The following is a 17633-nucleotide window of genomic DNA, read 5'->3' as shown; positions in this document are numbered from 1 at the left end:
TTCCACTTATGAGTGAAATCATATGGCATTTGTCTTTCTCTGATTGACTTAGTTTGCTTAGCATAATACATTCTAGCTCTGTCCACATCACTGCAAATGGCAAGATTTCATTCTTTATGATGGCTGAGTAATATTCCAGTGTGTGTGTATATATATAGATATATATACACACACATACATACTTATACATATACATGCACACACTGCATCTTCTTTATCCATTCATCATGGACATTTGGGTATTACAGCTTTGTAATATAGCTTGAAATCTGGAAGTGTGGTGCCTCCAGTTTTTTCTTTTTCAGAATTGTTTTGGCCATTTGGAATCTTTTGTGGTTCCGTACAAATTTTATGATTGTTTGTTCTAGCTCTGTGAAAAATGCTGGTGGTATTTTGCATTAATGTATAATTAATTGCATTAATGTATAATTGCATACTTGTATAATGCATTAATGGATTGCATTAAATGTGTAGATTACTTTGGGTAGTATAGACAGTTTAACAATATTTGTTCTTCCAAGCTGTGCACATGGAATGCTCTTCCATTTCTTTGTGTCCTCTTCAACTTCTGTCATAAGTGTTATATAGTTTTCAGAGCACAGATCTTTTACCTCTTTAGTTAGGTTTATTCCTAGGTACCTTATTGTTTTTGGTGCAGTTGCAAATGGGATCAATTCCTTGATTTCTTTTTCCGTGGCTTCATTATTGGTGTATAGAAATGCAACAGATTTCTATGTTAATTTTATATCCTGTGACTTTGCTGAATTCATGTAATAATTTTAGCAATTTTTTGGTGGAGTCATTTGGGGTTTCTACATAGAGTATCATGTTGTCAGCAAATAGTGAAAGTTGGACTTCTTCCTTGCCAATTTGGATGCCTTTTTATTTCTTTTTGTTTTCTGATTTCTGAGGTGAGGACTTCCAGTACTATGTTAAATAGTAATGGTGAGAGTGGACATCCCTGTCTTGTTCTTGACCATAGGGGAAATGCTCTCAGGTTTTCCCTCATTGAGGATGATATTAACTGTGGGTCTTTCATATATGGCCTTTATGACATTGAGGTATGTTCCATCTGTCCCTACTTTGTTGAGAGGTTTTTTGTTTTTTTTTTAATAAAGAATGGATGCTGTATTTTGTCAAATGCTTTTTCTGCATGTATTGACAGGCTCATATGGTTCTTATCCTTTGTTTTATTAATGTGATGTATCACGTTGACTGATTTGTGAATATTGAACCACCTCTGCAGCCCAGGAATAAATCCCACTTGACTGTGGTGAGTGTACTGTGGATTCAATTTGCTAATACCTTGTTGAGAATTTTTGCATCCATGTTCATCAGGGATATTGGCCTGTAATTCTCCTTTTTAGTGGGGTCTTTGTCTGGTTTTAGAATCAAGGTAATGCTGGTCTCGTAAAATGAGTTTGGAAGTTTTCCTTCCATTTCTATTTTTTTGGAACAATTTGAGGAGAATGAGTATTAACTCTTCTTTAAATGTCTGGTAGAATTCTTCTGGGAAGCCATGTGGCCCAGGACTTTTGTTTGTTGTGATATTTTTGATTACTGATTCAATTTCTTTGCTGGTTATGGGTCTGTTCAAATTTTCTATTTCTTCCTGTTTCAGTTTTGATAGTTTATAAGTTTCTAGGAATTTATCCATTTCTTCCAGATTGCCCAGTTTGTTGGCATATAAACCTTCTGCCCCTTTTTCTCTCTCTTCATCTTCTGGGACTCTGCTGATATGGATGTTACTACGTTTACTAAGGCACTGAGTTCCCTAAGTCTACCTTTGTTATCCATTACCTTACTTCCTTCTTCAGCTTCATTATCTTCCATAATTTTACCTTCTATTTCATTGATTCATTCCTCTGTAACGTCCATCCTTGTTTTTATGGTATCCATTCGGGTTTGCATCTCGGTTATAGCATTTTTAACGTCTGACTGGCTAGATTTTAGTTCTTCTATTTCTGCAGTAAGGGATTCTCTAGTGTCTTCTATGCTTTTTTCTTTTTTTTTTTTTAAGATTTTATTATTTATTTATTTATTTGAGAGAGAGAGAGCACGAGCAGGGGAAGGAGCAGAGGGAGAAGCAGTTTCCTTGCAGAGCAGGAAGCCCAATTCAGGGCTTGATCCCTAGACCCTGGGATCACGACCTGAGCCAAAGGCAGACGCTTTACTGACTGGGCCACCCAGGCATCCTTATGCTTTTTTTGAAGCCCAGCTACTATCCTTATAATCATTTTAAATTCTAGTTCAGACATCTTACTTATATCTGTATTGATTAAGTCCCTGGCTGTGAGTTCTACTTCCTGTTCTTTCTTTTGTGGTGAATTTCTCTGTCTCATCACTTTGTTCCAAAAAAAAAAAAAAAAAAAAAGGAAGGAAGAAAAAGAAAACCACAACAAAACAACAGAAAAAAGCCCCCCAAACAACAACAACAACAAAAACCTTAGGTCCTGGGTGTGTTTTGGTCTCTTGTTAAAAGAATCTAGATCACAACTAATGAATTGTTGAACACTACATCAGAAACTAATGATGTACTATATGTTGGCTAACTGAACATAAAAAGAATCTAGATCCAAAAATTAAAAAAAAATGAAAAGAACCAAAAAATAAAAAAATATATTTAAAATATATATAAATAAAAATTTAAAAAGTAATAAAAATAAAAAAGAATTGAAAAAATAGAAAATAAATGAAAAAGTAATAATTAAAAAAATAAAAAAATAAAAGTAAAAGAGAAGCTAGACTCTGCCCTAGAGCTGAAGCTTTACAGTATTCTATGATCAGTAGACTTGGTGCAAGTGAGCTGTTTGTGCTGGTCTTCTGGTGGAGGAGCCTTTTGAGCTGATTCTTGGGTGGACTTACCCCAGTGGAAATGTACCTCCAGGGTGCAGGAGGTTGGGGCTTGGTGTAAGCAGCTCTAGCCACCACTAGGTGGTGCTGTTTTGCTCCCTGAAGTTTTTCAGTGGGATGAATATGTCTGGAACCCGCTCTCTAGCCCTGGAGCTAAAAGTTTGCACCCCTCCCACTCTTGAGAGCCCTCAAAGAAGAGCATCATTCATCCCTCTTGTGTCCATGGTTTCCATCAGAATCTTTCATTCACCCTGCTTAAGTCTGAGTTTTTTTAATCACAGGCACAGGACTGAGTTTCAAAACTCCAAATTTTAGGGACTCCCGCATGGTGGACCTGCACTGATCCTCTGGGGGAGGGTCTTGCTGAGCTTTTGTCATTTGCTGGCCTGTCCCAGGAAGCAGTAGCATGACTGTGCAGCAGTTTGGAATTTATGGAAAAACAGAGCAGAAAACCAGCACCAAGACTCCTGGCTCTTAGCCAGTATCTCTGCTCCTATGCCTGGGAACAGTGCAGCATGTTGGCACCACCCATTCTTCTTGTGACCCAGGGGATCCTCAGACTGTGCTGTCACTCCTGGGACTCCACCCCTCTTTGCCACCTGAGCACGTTTAAGACAGGCATATACCCCAGGGTAATGGACTTCTAAAAGTTCAGATTTTGTGCTTTGCTGCTTATAATACTTTGCAGTAGCCTCCCTAAGTAGGGCTCCCTCCCCGCCCTAGTATCCACAGTTATATCTCCCCCAAATCAACTCTCTGCCCCTCCTCCCTTCCAAAAGGTTGTTTTTCTACTTGTAGACTTGTAGTTTTTGTTCTCTCAGACCTCCAATTGATTTCTTGGGTGTTCAGAATGATTTGATAACTATTTAACTGTGTTTGAGGGACAAGACAGGCTTAGGGTCCCCCTACTCCTCTGCCATCCTAACTCTTTCCTGGGTGTACACAACTTATCTCTCTCCTAGACTGTAAGCTTTGGGCAGGCAGATGCTTCACTTTCATGTGTTTGGACGAGTCCATGCACTCAGTTGTATTTGCTGAAGGTATTTAATAGTCTTGGGTGATAAAGAAGAGCAAGCATTCAGGGAAATATGTAGAGTTCAGAACAACACTAAACTCATCTAAGCAATAAATAACAAGGCAATAAGAAAAGCCCTAGTGATATTTTACAAGGCAGGATGTTGGCAGGAGGGGTCAGTGAGAACAAGTGTTAATGATGTGACTGATTAGAATAACAGCAGCCTTTTTCTGAGGTCTGCTATTGGCTGGAAACTTCCATTCAGTGTCTCTCTTTGTTGCAGCAACTTTGTGATATGAAGGCCTTTTATCCATTTTGTAAGTGATCAAGTTGCATCTTAGAATGAGTTGTCCACTCTAATCTCATCAACCCATAAGTGGCTGAGCTGGGATAAGATCAAGCTGTGGCTGGCTCCAAAGTCCAGCTTTTTTCCGCTGTGGGAAAAGCTGTCCATGTCATTTGGAGTATGGAGAGGGGTCAGAGATAGATAAATTAACAGCCCTGCAGTGGCATTAATGAAGCAGCATAGACAAATTTCCTGAAAAAATTGGTCCAAGCTGACCCAGAGAGGCCAAAGAAATATTATCTACCATAGTAAGGGCATTAGGAAAAATGAAAGAGAAAACAAAATATCATTCTTCCCATAGTGAAGCTTGAAGAGGAATGATTATGAGTGCAATGCTACTACAAACACTCGAGGGATGAGGACTTGTAATAGCACCTTCCTCTGCATGTTCCTTGTCATCCTGTAGTGCAGAGGCAACATGTATTATTAAAAATAGTTCTGAAGCCCCTGGTAGATCAGCCACTTCTTTTCCCTTTAGGTCACACAGGCTAACACAATAGCAAAAGAAAACTTGTCAATTTTTTACAAAATGCACAGCAGGCATTTACCCTGGGATGTTTGGAAAAAAAGAGATATTTGTACTTAGAGGCTATTAGTTGCTACAGAGTAATGTCTGCTAGAGCTGGTTTTTCCATCAGAGAAATCAAATTTCTTATTGTACTATCAGCCTCCCGCATACCATTTTTAAAGGTGAGCCATAAAATGTTTCTCTCAACTGTGGCAGCAAGGAGGAAAGCTTTATTAGAGGAAAAGTAATGCAGTTTGAAAGAGTCCTGTAAACCAAAATCTGTTTAGGGCACTTAATTCTGGGCTTTACAAGGCAACCACGTCTTTCTTTGCAAATAAATACACAGCTTTTCAAATCACATGCAGGGCAGAGAGAGCATTGATATGGTGGTTCGCCTGAATCGGTTTCATGGCACAGTGGATAATCTGGGGAGGGAATGGTGATGGTGAAGTCCACTTCCCCCTTGCTGTGGCTCACAGTGGTACAGAACTGAGGACGGGGAACTTGAGTGAGATCTGTCTGATAAGGACATACATTTGCTGCTGTGTGTGGCTGGAGTAGGTGTGGAAGATAAGTGTGCCTGAGCATAAATATGCCTTAATATCTCTTTCTTGCTTATCCTCTATTCTCATTTCAAATTAGTAACAGTTAGCCTGGTGACTTCCAACTGAGTAGTGATTTTGACTAGTTCTTTCCCTCACCACCAAAACAACCACACACACACAAATCCCTTAAGCATTATGAATAAATGCACATTTATAATAGAAAACTTGGAAAATACAGAAAAGCTGAGGGAAAGAGAAAACAATTAGTCATAGTCTTATCAGAAAAAGTAACAATGTTAGTTTTCTTTTTTGTGTGTATATTAAAAAAATATGATCATACTATATATACAAAATTGTACTGATATAAACATCTATTTTGTGCATATGAAAGTGATATATATGTTTTGCATAAAACTTGAAAACTATAAATGTATAAAGAAAAAAATAATTACACAGAATTTTACCATCCGGAGATAAATGCTAGCACTCCATTTTTTGTATGTATTTAAAAATGTATTCATTTCTTTTAGCCATTCTGACTGGTGTGAGGTGGTATCTCATTGTGGTTTTGATTTGTATTTCTCTGATGGCAAGTGATGTGGAGCATTTTTTCATGTGTCTGTTGGCCATTTGTATGTCTTCTTTGGAGAAATGTTCATGTCTTCTGCCCATTTCTTGACTGGATTATTTGTTTTTTGGGTACTGAGTTTGAGAAGTTCTTTATAGATCTTGGATACCAGCCCTTTATCTGTAATGTCCCTTGCAAATATTTTTTTCTCATTCTCTAGGTTGCCTTCTAGTTTTGTTGACTGTTCCCTTTGCTGTGCAGACGACTTTTATCTTGATGAAGTTCCAATAGTTCATTTTTGCTTTTGTTTCCCTTGCCTTTAGAGATGTATCTTGCAAGAAGTTGCTTTGTCCAAGGTGGAAGAGGTTGCTACCTGTGTTCTCCTCTAGGATTTTAATGGAGGGTATTATGCTAAGTGAAATGTCAGTCACAGAAACACAATTATCATATGGTTTCACTCATATGTGGGACATAAGGAATAGTGCAGAGGACAATAGAGGTAGGGCGGAAACTGAATGGGAAGAAATCAGAGAGAGAAAAACCATATGAGACTCTTGACTCTGGGAAACAAACTGAGGGTTGCGGAAAGGGAGGTGGGTAGGAGGATGGGGTAATTGTGTGATTGATGGGCATTAAAGAGGGCTCACGATATGATGAGCACTGGGTGTTATACTCAACTACTGAATCATTGAACATTCTATAAAAAACTAATGATGTACTATACCTCGGCTAATTGAATTTAAATAAAAAATTTAAAAAATGTATTTGTTTCAAAGTTTAAAATATAGTAAATGCAGGGACTTTTATAACTGTTAGGTGGAAGATGATAAAAAGAGGATTAAAGAAGATAATATCTGCTATAGACTAGGTTTTTTTTTTTTATTAAGCTTTCAACAACAAAACAAAACTCTGAGACGTCATTCAATATGAGTTTTAAAGTTGCAGAAAATCATTACTTGAGTTCTTTGGCCATGAAAATGGTTATTATGTTGCACTATGCAGCTATACTTTTATGGAAGAAGAAAGAAAAATTACCTTAGGTTAGTAATTCTTCCAGCACAGAATCTTAACTATGTAAACAGTCTATCTATTATTGGAGCAAGTGCTGGAACAGAATAATATAGGTTATTTTAATTGGTAATGAAACATGGAGAAAGCTTTTATCCAAACTCTGGGATAAAGAATAGGACTCAAGAAACTACTTCCTGGTGTTGGTAAGATAGAGAAAGCAGCCAAGTGTAGCATTTCAAGGCCAGCTTATGTCCTGAGATATAGAATCCTGGAAACATAAAATCCAAAAGACATTCTTGTTTGAGGTCCAAAGTGAGTAAATTATTTTATACCACAAAGGATATACTCTTGATCTCTTAAATGTAATTCTTTTCTGGGTTCTTGGAACATTTTGCTAAGTGACTCCTTTTTCCATAGAAGAATATGTGATAGCATATTTTACCTTTATATTTGAGAGACAACTTGTCTGGGTATAAAATTCTTAGATTAAAATCTCCCCACTCAAAATAGTAACTGTAAAATAGTTTAAAAATTCGAATTCTAGGGGTACCTGGGTGGCTCAGTCAGTCAAGTGTCTGCCTTTGGCTCAGGTCATGATTCCAGGGTCCTGGGATCAAGCCCCACAACAGGCTCCCTGCTCAGTGGGGAACCTGCTTCTCCCTCTCCCTCTGCCTGCCGCTTCCCCTGCTTGTGCTCTCTCTCTCTCTGTCAGATAAATAAATAAAATCTTTTAAAAAATTAGAATTCTAATATTAATGTTCATAGTAAGCCCACTGAGTAAGTTTAGTATTTCATTGCTGTTCTTCACCTTTAGAATATATACCCTAAAGAAGTACAGTCATAGTTTTGTATTCAAAGAAATTTCGAATACTGTTTTTCTCTGTGTGGTTACCATTTTTATATGCAGGTGGGTTCATTTGTTTCTGATTGTGTACAAGCCTTATTTTTGGCTTAATGTAATTTTTAAATATGTAGAATATTTACATGCTTCAAAAGTAAAAATTATATACAAAAGTATATTTTGAGAAGTTCCTTTGTTCTCCATATTATCACCACCCTCTATAGACAGCCATTAGGTAATTTTTATGTGCTTTGAAAAATAAGCAAATTATCTGTGTATATACTCATTCCTCTGCTTTTCTTATATAAAAGATGTCAAACTATATAATATTTTCCACTTTGACTTTGTAACTTAGTAATATTTTCTAGAAGTCACTCCGTATTAATTCACAGAGATCTTGACTTTGCTATAATGGTTGCATGGTTCTCCGTTGTGTCTTATGGGTGTCCAACCGGTTCCCAACTGAGAGATATTTGGATTTCCAGTTTTTTGCTTTTACAAATGCTACAGCCATAAATACCCTTATGCATAGGTTGTTTCATATTTGTGGAGTTTTGTCTTCATGGTCCTTGTCATTCTGTATTTGTTCAGGTGGTCTCCATCTTGGGGAGAAGTCTATGGCTAGGCTTCTCAATTCAGCTTTATTTGCCTTATGGTGTAAGTTAGTTCCTTTCAGGTATTGATATTAGGTTGAAATCAGTTAAGACTTCAGTATTTTTGTCTGTTTTTTTGGTCGTAAGTTCAGGCAGTTCTCTCCTTTAATGCATAGTATATTCTTGAAAATTTATACAAGACTTGAATGTGGGAAAGCCAGACAATAGACTTATTTGATATAAAGGAGGGAGGAGTTCCACTCCCAGAGAGCTAGAAGAGGCTTAAGATCCCTAATTAGACCTTGGCTTTTTAAACACAATCGTTTATGATATTGCCAATATTTGGTACATGTTCTTTAATTGTGTTCTTTTCCTTCACAATTAATTGAACACACAATTGACCTGCCTGAGTCCAATGAGAATCTGACTAGGGTGAAAGATTGTCTTCAGGTTGCTTAATCATTTTTATCTTTTTCTCAATTGTATTATATTTGCATGGCTTATACTTCTTATCACTTGTATCAGCACTTTCACGTTTCTGTTTTCTCCATTTTATGAAATAATAGGACAAAATAAAATAAACATGCAGATAATTGCACAAATAGTTTTGGGCTCAAACAGAATAATTCACTCTTAGGTAACACTAAGGTAACAGTACTATGGTCAACACTACTATGTGATAGCTTGAATTGATCAGTCCTCAACTGTTGAATGCAGCCAGAATTTGGCATATGAAAAGGGGTTTGGAGTGATAATATATAATGTGTGGATGTACAGGCTGTTTGCAAGTTGAACATGAAAGTTGAGGTACCTCTATGTTTTATGAGAAGTTGGGAGAGGCTGCATGGGCAGATGCTGGGTCAATGCCATCTAAAAGTGAACAATAATAATGCAGAGAAGAATGTGCAGGTGGTTTTCAAATTATGACCAAAGGTGTACACTAGCTGCATTTCAAAGTTGGTTATTTGACACGAATTTCTAGTTTTCCTCCTCACCTCTCTCTTATCTTTTCTTTCCATCTCCATTTATACAGAGGTTTTGCTTGAATCCTGAGAGGGCTCTGCTGTTGATGGCAGAAATCATCAAAAAAAATGTGTGAATTAGAGACACTGTTGTTCTTGTTCCATGTCCTACTTACACAGAGTTTTTATAAGGCAAGGGATTTTACCTCTGCATCTTGGGTATTAATCACAGCCTGTGAATGACATTGAAATATATAGAATCAACTCTGGATGGTACTTGAAGGAATAAATCTGCTGGCTTCAAAAAGCATAGAAGAGATGGCAGGAAACACCTGCTGACTTTGCAAGGAAGTGATGTATGGTGTGGAGCAGGTGACTCATGAGGGGCAGGAGAGCTTCAGAGGGTGCACAAAATGAATCTGCACTCCAGGGTCAAGATCAGGGGTCTGAGTTTGAGAAAAATCAAATGAAACCAAAAGGAAGGTTCTGGAACAGGCCAAAGACAAACCCTGGGGGTAGAGGTGGAATCAAAAGTAGGGGCTGAGGAAGAGAGGAAGACACCAACTACAAGTTTAAAAACAAGGGACAGGAGCCAGAATGAACTGTTGTAACAGGAGAATGTTACAGAGGCTGTGGCTCAGAAACTGAGTCCGTTGCTCAACCCACATACCTATTTTTGTCACCTTTTCCAAGGATACTCATGCAATGAAATAGTTGGTTAAATGAAAAGGCAGGGAGAGGAGAAGCAGACATATAGGATGGGATGCATATCCAGGGAGTTAAAGCATTAGGATACTGACTGTGATGAATATTTTTTTTTTTAAAGATTTTTTATTTTATTTATTTGACAGAGAGAGACACAGCGAGAGAGGGAACACAAGCAGGGGGAGTGGGAGAGGGAGAAGCAGACTCCCCGCAGAACAGGGAGCCCGATGCGGGACTTGATCCCAGGACCCCGGGATCATGACCTGAGCCGAAGGCAGTCGCTTAACCAACTGAGTCACCCAGGCGCCCTGTGATGAATATTTTAAAGAGTGTTTTTAAAACTCTTGTTCCTCAGAGCTGCTTTGGTGCTCCCAGACCAATGGCAGTGTTTCCTTCAGTATCCCCAGTCAGTGTGAGGGTAGCAGGGGAGAGATGAACTCTGATGGAGGCCACTGCTTCCCCCTTGACAGCAGTTCTCCTTTGATCTATTTTGCACAGTGGGGGGCTGTATAAGATTTCATTTGAAAGAATGTTTTTGCTGTATTAGTTTCATGTGGCTTCTGTAACAAATTGTACCAAACTTGGTGCCTTAAAACATCAGAAATTTATTTTCTTGCCGTCTGGAGACCAGAAGTCTGAAATCAGGGTGTGTGTGGGACCACACTTCCTCCAGAGGTTCTAGGGGAAAATCCATTTGAAGAGAAGGCAAAATTCTTCCTCTACCCTTCAAGTTCTTGCACCTGGACTAAGGATTAAATGTACATGAGACAGGTTAATAGGAGGAAAAAAACAAAGTTTTATTACGTGCACATGGAGGCCCAATAATGAAATTGAGACCTAAAGAAATGATTAAAGCAGGCAGTTTTAATACATTTTAGACAAAGAGACAATTAATTAGTGAGTAATTTACAGGGTAAGGAAAAACAGGTATTTGGGAGCTTTAATTAGTAAGGAATTCTAAGTGGAATTGGGAACTGAGGTAGTAGATTAGTAAAAAGTAACAAGGTTTGTTTTTATAGTTTTCTTGGCTTTAAAATCCTTCTCTCTGGTGATAAGGATGTCTTTTTACTTTGGTATTGGGAGGATATTTTTCATATGGGAGATTTGTTTCCTGTTTTCACAGGGACAGGGGAGGGTCTGGGTGTCCTTGCACTGGTTGTTTCTTAAGCAACTTTTATTTAAAACAATCGATATGCTAGAGTGGCAATTTTGGGACAGCCTGTTCTTGGCCCCTATACCTTCCTGGTCTCCTCTGGTTTCTGGTTGCTTTTGGCATTCCTTGGCTTGTGGCAGCCTCTTTCTCTGCTTCATCTTCTCACCACCTTCTCTGTAAAGGGGTTTCCAATCTCCCTCTGCCTCTCTTTTATAAAGACACTTGTGATGGCATTTAGGGCTTATAGGGATAATCCAAGATAGTCTCTTGATTTCAAAATTTTTACATTAATAAAAGATCATTGTGGGCGCCTGGGTGGCTCAGTTGGTTAAGCGACTGCCTTCGGCTCAGGTCATGATCCTGGAGTCCCGGGATCGAGTCCCACATCGGGCTCCTTGCTCAGCAGGGAGTCTGCTTCTCCCTCTGACCCTGCCCCCTCTCATGCTCTCTGTCTCTCATTAAAAAAAAAAAGATCAGTGTAATGTAGTTTAGTTAATTAACTTAATTATAGCTAAAAAGACTCCTTATTAGAGTCTCTTTTTCAGTAAGGTCACATTCACATGTTCTGGGATTAGGATGTGGACATATCTGTTTGGAGGCCACCATTTAGCCCACTACATGCTGTTAAAAAAATTTGAAAAGTTCACAAATAAATAAAATCTTTAAAAAAAAAGGGGGGCGCCTGGGTGGCTCAGTCATTAAGTGTCTGCCTTCGGCTCAGGTCATGATCCCAGAGTCCTGGGATCGAGCCCCACATCGGGCTCCCTGCTCGGCGGGAAGCCTGCTTCTCCCTCTCCCTCTCCCCCTACTTGTGTTCCCTCTCTCGCTGTCTCTCTCTCTGTCAAACAAATAAATAAAATCTTTAAAAAAAAAAAATGAAAAGTTCTGATCTTAAATGATGAACATGAAAAAATGGTAAAAAAAGAATGGAAAGGTCCTCAATCTTTGGGGTTCTCTGCTGGAGATAGGGAAAGACCATTGTAACACAATTTGATGTTTAAAATATTAGGTAGATGCAACAGGATGGTTCAAGCCTCACAGAAGGGGCAGCACACATATTCATTCAGGGGCTGAATGTGGTGGGGTCCCTGGCTCCATCAGTGAAGGCTTAAGTCACTTGCTGTCACTCACATTCTCCTTCCTTTTCTCAATACTGAACACTGATAATTTTGAAGAAAGATCAGGTGGGGCTCAACCTTGATGTGGCGTGGTTCTCTAACAAAACCCAGCCTTTAAAAAAATTTTTTTTTGTTAACATATAATGTATTATTTGTTTCAGGGGCACAGGTGATTCATCAGTCTTATACAATTCACAGCGCCCCCCATAGTACATACCTTCTCCAATGTCCATCACTCAGTCACCCCATCCCTCCCACTCCCCTCCCCTCCAGCAACCCTCAGTTTGTTTCCTGAGATTAAGAGTCTCTTATGGTTTGTCTCTCTCTCTGGTTTCATCTTGTTTCATTTTTCCCTCCCTTCCCCTATGATCCTCTGTCTTGTTTCTCAAATTCCTCATATCAGTGAGATCATATGGTACTTGTCTTTCTCTGATTGACTTGTTTTGCTTAGCATAATACCCTCTAGTTCCATCCACATTGTTGCAAATGGCAAGATTTCATTTTTTTGATGGCTGAATAATATTCCATTGTATAGATATACCACATCTTTATCCTTTCATCTGTTGATGGATATCTAGGCTCTTTACATAGTTTGGCTATTGTGGACATTGCTGCTATAAACATTGGGATGCATGTGCCCCTTCGGATCACTACATTTGTATCTTTGGGGTAAATACCCAATAGTGCAATTGCTGGTCATAGGGTAACTCTATTTTCAACTTTTTGAAGAACCTCCATACTGTTTTCCAGAGTGGCTGCACCACTTGCATTCCCACCAACAGTGTAGGAGCAAAACCCAGGCTTTATGGAAAGGGTAAAGGGAGTAGTGAAGAATGACCCTACCCCTAGGTACATGTACCTAGTGTGTTAGCGTAAGCATAGCATTCATAACAAAGATGTATGTGATACAGTCAGTGGGATCTGATCTTATTCCTTATTCCCTTTCTAGTAAGGAATAAGTGAAAATCTTTGGGCATGTCTGAGGGAAAGGTCTCTATTTTGTTCCACTTCCTCTACTGTATAGTTACTATTTTTCCTTTTATAATTAATGAGTAACTTATGGGGAGCCACTATGAGAGCATATAAATATCCCATTCCTCATCAAACTTTCCTTTCTAGATTTAGCATGCAAGGAGGATTTTTTGCCTCAGTCTCTGCTATGGTGGTTTAAAATGGAGTTTTACTAATTCTATCATTCCTTCTGTATTTATTAGTCAGCATTTTATGGAAAGGAACAGATTTCCCTTTTTTATGTTTATTTAATTTCTTTATTATCTGCATAGACTCATGGATTCTTATTTTATTCAATGACTTATATAGTTCATTAATGTTTTTATTTATTTTGATGTTCAATTGTCCCAAGTTTAACCAGTGGGAACCCTTTCAAACTGCCTCCTATGTCCTTTTAACATGTTCTCATCATTCTTTTAGTATTTCCTCACTTTTTCATTCAATAAGATGTTCCTAGATTGTCTTGTACTTTCCCTGTCCCCACTCTGGAATTAGCCTTTCCTCCAAGGAGTCCAGTCCCTTTTTGTAGACAATGGTAATTATAAACCATAATCTAAAGCCAATTTTTTTTCATTACATGGTTGCTATCTAAAGAATTAAAATCTTTCATAGGCAGTGCCTTAGTCCATTCAGGCTGCTGTAACAAAATACCATGGACTGAGTGGCTTATAAATAACAGAAATTTATTGCTTACAGTTCTGGAGGCTAGAAGTCCAAGGTCATGGTGCCAGCAGGGTTGGGTTCTGGTAAGGTGGTCTTCCAGGTTGTAGACTAAGGACTTATATCCTCACATGGTTGAAGAGCTAGGGAGCTCTGTGGGGTTTCTTTCATGAGGACATTAATCCCATTCATGAGGCACTACCCTTATCACCTAATCACCTGGCAAAGTCCCTATTACCATCACCTTGGGGGGTTAGGATTTTAGCATATGAATTTGGCAGAGGGGACACAAACATTCAGACAGTAGAAGATGGTCTCAGTTTAGGTTCCCTAGAACCAGACCTTTGAGCCAAGAATTCAGAGGCAAGCTGTTGATTGGGAAGAGCAGTGTTAGGTGAGGGTCAGGCAAGACAGGAAGGGTGCTCTCAGGCTGCCTACCACAGTGGGCCACTTTGGAAAATTGTATACAGCATACACTTCAAAACTACCTGGCTAAGGGGTGAGAAAGCTGGAGTGTGTACACCCCACGCCTGTCAGACACTGGCCCAGGGCTGCTGTGTGGGGGACGGTGGTGGGGTGGGTAGGGATGCAGGTTGCAAGGAGGCATTCATTCCCAGGCTCCTCTAGTCTGGAAAGGTGGCTGGAAATCAGGCTGGCTTGTACAGACATGGTGAGAGGGGTGGATGGTGTGGGCTCCTTTTTTTTTTTTTAATTATAATCATTTTATAGGTGACTTAATGTGCTTTACAAAAACTAAAACCTCAAAACCATGAAATAATAAGCCCTTTAACATTTAGAAAGAGCTGAGACAGGTCTCTTCTAGCCAGCCCCAAGATGAAGGTAGAGCACATGTTTCTATTTCACAGTCTCGGAGGAGACAAGGAGGACTCGCTAGCCAGGCAGAGGTGTGGGACACCGAGCGCAGTCCTAAAGGGATGCCGGGGAAAGAAAGATAGAAGTCTACACAAAATTCTTTATTTTAACATTTAAAAGAAAGAATCACATGTTCATCCTGACAGCTTTCCCAGGCTTGGCCATCCAATAAGTTACACACACACGAAGGTACTTGGAAGGTTATTGCATGCCTCTGTCACTGATGGAGTCACAGTGATGTGGCCACTCTCCCCGCAGTCTGACCCCGCGCCTGTCCTCCCTCCACCAGGAGGCCTCACTCAGACCAGGCTGTGGGGAGGCTCCAGATCGTGAAGCTAGCGACACAGCTGCACTTCCTGTGGCTGCCTTCACTCCAGAGCACGGTGTTCACCGAAGGGGACTCTTGGGTGGGGAGGCTGAGGCAGCGCCCTCGGGCACGGGCAGGCCTGTTCCTGACACCATACAGCAGCCCTGCCTCTCAGATTCCTCCCCCTGCACCATTCTTAAGATTGTTTGCTAGTTGATTCTTTGCTTTTTTGGCTACTTGATGGTTTTGATGAATTTGCTGTGATCCAGGGGTGCTCAAGTACTTCTTTGAGAGTCGGCCTTTAGCTGGGATTATGTTTCAACAGTCTTGAAATGAGGTCCCTGGCTCCCTCTGGCACGAAGTCAGGGAATGTGAACTCAACCCGTGATATTCTTTTGTAGGTCTCTTGGTATGTGCTTGCCTCAAAAGGAGGCTTCCCAACTAGAAATTCATAGCAAAGAACCCAAGGCTCCAGAGATCCATCTTCTCGTCATGCATTCGGCCTTCAATCATCTCTGGGGGCAAGTAATCCAGGGTGCCACAGAGGGTGGTTTTCCTGGAGGATGGGGCATGTACTGACCACCCAAAATCTGCAATCTTAAGCTCTCCAGCCGATCCAAGGAGTAGGTTCTCTGGCTTAATGTCTCTGTGAATGACTCTCTTTGAGTGACAGTAGGACAGGGCATCTGCCAACTCTGTGATATAAGTAGCAGTTCTCTGCTCATCAAACTTTGACAGTTTCTGAAGTTCTCTGTAGACAGCTCCGAGAGGTGCATATTCTAGAATTAGGTAAACTCTGGTGGCATCATAAGATACTGGCACCACCAGGAAAGGGTGGTGAAGCTAACTGAGAAACAGAGAGAAGAGCTTTGGGCCCTCTGAAGAAAGGTACTCTGGGAGGCCTGGAGGTTTCCTGACTTGGGTGGAGCATTGTAGATAAGGGGCCCTCAGGACTTCCCTCACAAAGACCACCCTGGCTTGGCTGTTATGACTCCTGTTGTTCCCTCCTCAGAAACTTGTGGGCCACATTTTGGCCTCATCCACTTGTGGGCCACATGAGTATGTATCTATTTGTACTGTGAGGCAAGTGACTTCGGAGAGGGTGGTGGTAGGAGTGTGGGGTATGGAGGCAGGAGGAGTTAATAATTTTGGCTGGGAAATAAGAGGAATAGAGAATAGGAACCCTCTTTGACTCCTTACTTTCCTTATCACCTTACATTCAACACCATAGCAATGTTCATATTCCAAACCTGGTGGCCTCTCACCACTTCCTTTGCCCCCTACAAGGCCATCCCGTCTCACGTGGACCATTGCAGTTGCTTGTAACCATGCTGCTGCCTCTACCCTTGCCCTCTGTTCTCCACACAGCAGGCTGAGTGTGGAGCTTGGCCATGTTACTGTCCTACTCAGAACCTTAGACAGCCTTTCTGGTCCACTGAGTAGGATAGTCAGCGTCCTGCCCATATCCGGCAAGGCCCATGCAGCTGGGCATCTGGCTGGCAGCTGCCTCTCTGATTTGCTCCTCTAGCTCTCTTTCCCTCCTTAATTCTGCTTGATGATTCTGGAACATGCCAGCCTTTTTTCTCCACTGGCCTTGTGTTGCTGTTCCCTCTGCTTGGAATGCTTTTATACCAGAGTCATATGCCTCCCTCCTTGCCTCCTTCTGTCTTCTCAGGACTTGGCTCTGCTGTCATCTCCTTCCTAATCTCCCCATCCGCTCATTACTCTGTCCCATTAATCTGCTTTATTTTGCTTCAAAGCCCTATGGACATAAATTAAGACCACCCAAATGAGAACAAACAAAGGCCACTTATTCAGAGCTTGCTATAGCAAGAAAGTCAGCCACCATTTTTTGCATTTGGCAGAGACTCAAAGGCAGGCAGAGGAGTGGAAAACTTCATAGTGGAAAAAGGGAAGGCCTCAGGTATGGCATGACTGGAGGCCACTGTCCTGGGAAGCTGTAGGTGGGCTAAGCAGAAGTAGGGCCTCCCATGTGATTGGTCAAGGGTTTATATTTGGCCTTCTCTGGTTGGTCCTAATTTGGAAGCAAGGGTGAAAGTTAGGAAAGCTGCCAGTTATTAGTAAAGTCCTGGCCAGTTGTTACAAGGGTTATTGTTTGGATTCCTGAACTATCGCTAGAGACTGTGGTCTGACTTCCTACAAATTTGACTTATAGCAGGCTGGCTTCCTGGGTTGGTTTCCTGGGCAGGTTGCTGCAGGTTGCAGGTCAGAATTCTATTTTTATATATAGCTTGGCTCTCAGCTGTTTGTATATTTAGTCTCTCAGCACTTACTGTTTACTCAAGGTGATGCATATTTATTTTTCTAGTTATTGCCTGTCCCATAAGAGAAGGGAAGCTTGGTAAGGGCAGGGGTTTAGTCTTGTTACCATTGCTTCTACAACTCCTCTAACTATACCAGGCAGATGGTAGGTACTCAGTAAATATGTATCAAATGATGGAATGATGATGCCTGATCATTCCTCTATTTCAGTTTCTAGAAATAAAACCATTTGTGTGAAGCTTTTGCTTTATATCTTTTTCTCTCTTAATGGGCTGATTGCC

The 17633-nt window shown here is 40.4% G+C and overlaps 1 pseudogene; it reads right to left on the bottom strand.

Annotated features, from left to right (window-relative positions):
* Nucleotides 1-14770: 14770 nt before the first annotated feature.
* Nucleotides 14771-16380, bottom strand: LOC118011687 (annotated as a pseudogene).
* Nucleotides 16381-17633: the final 1253 nt, after the last annotated feature.

The sequence above is a fragment of the Mirounga leonina genome, unplaced genomic scaffold, assembly GCF_011800145.1.
Source record: "Mirounga leonina isolate KUSES-001 unplaced genomic scaffold, KU_Mleo_1.0 Mir_151, whole genome shotgun sequence".
Classification (NCBI taxonomy): domain Eukaryota; kingdom Metazoa; phylum Chordata; class Mammalia; order Carnivora; family Phocidae; genus Mirounga; species Mirounga leonina.
Note: the sequence above shows the minus strand (reverse complement) of the source record. Positions and strands in the feature narration are given on the sequence as shown.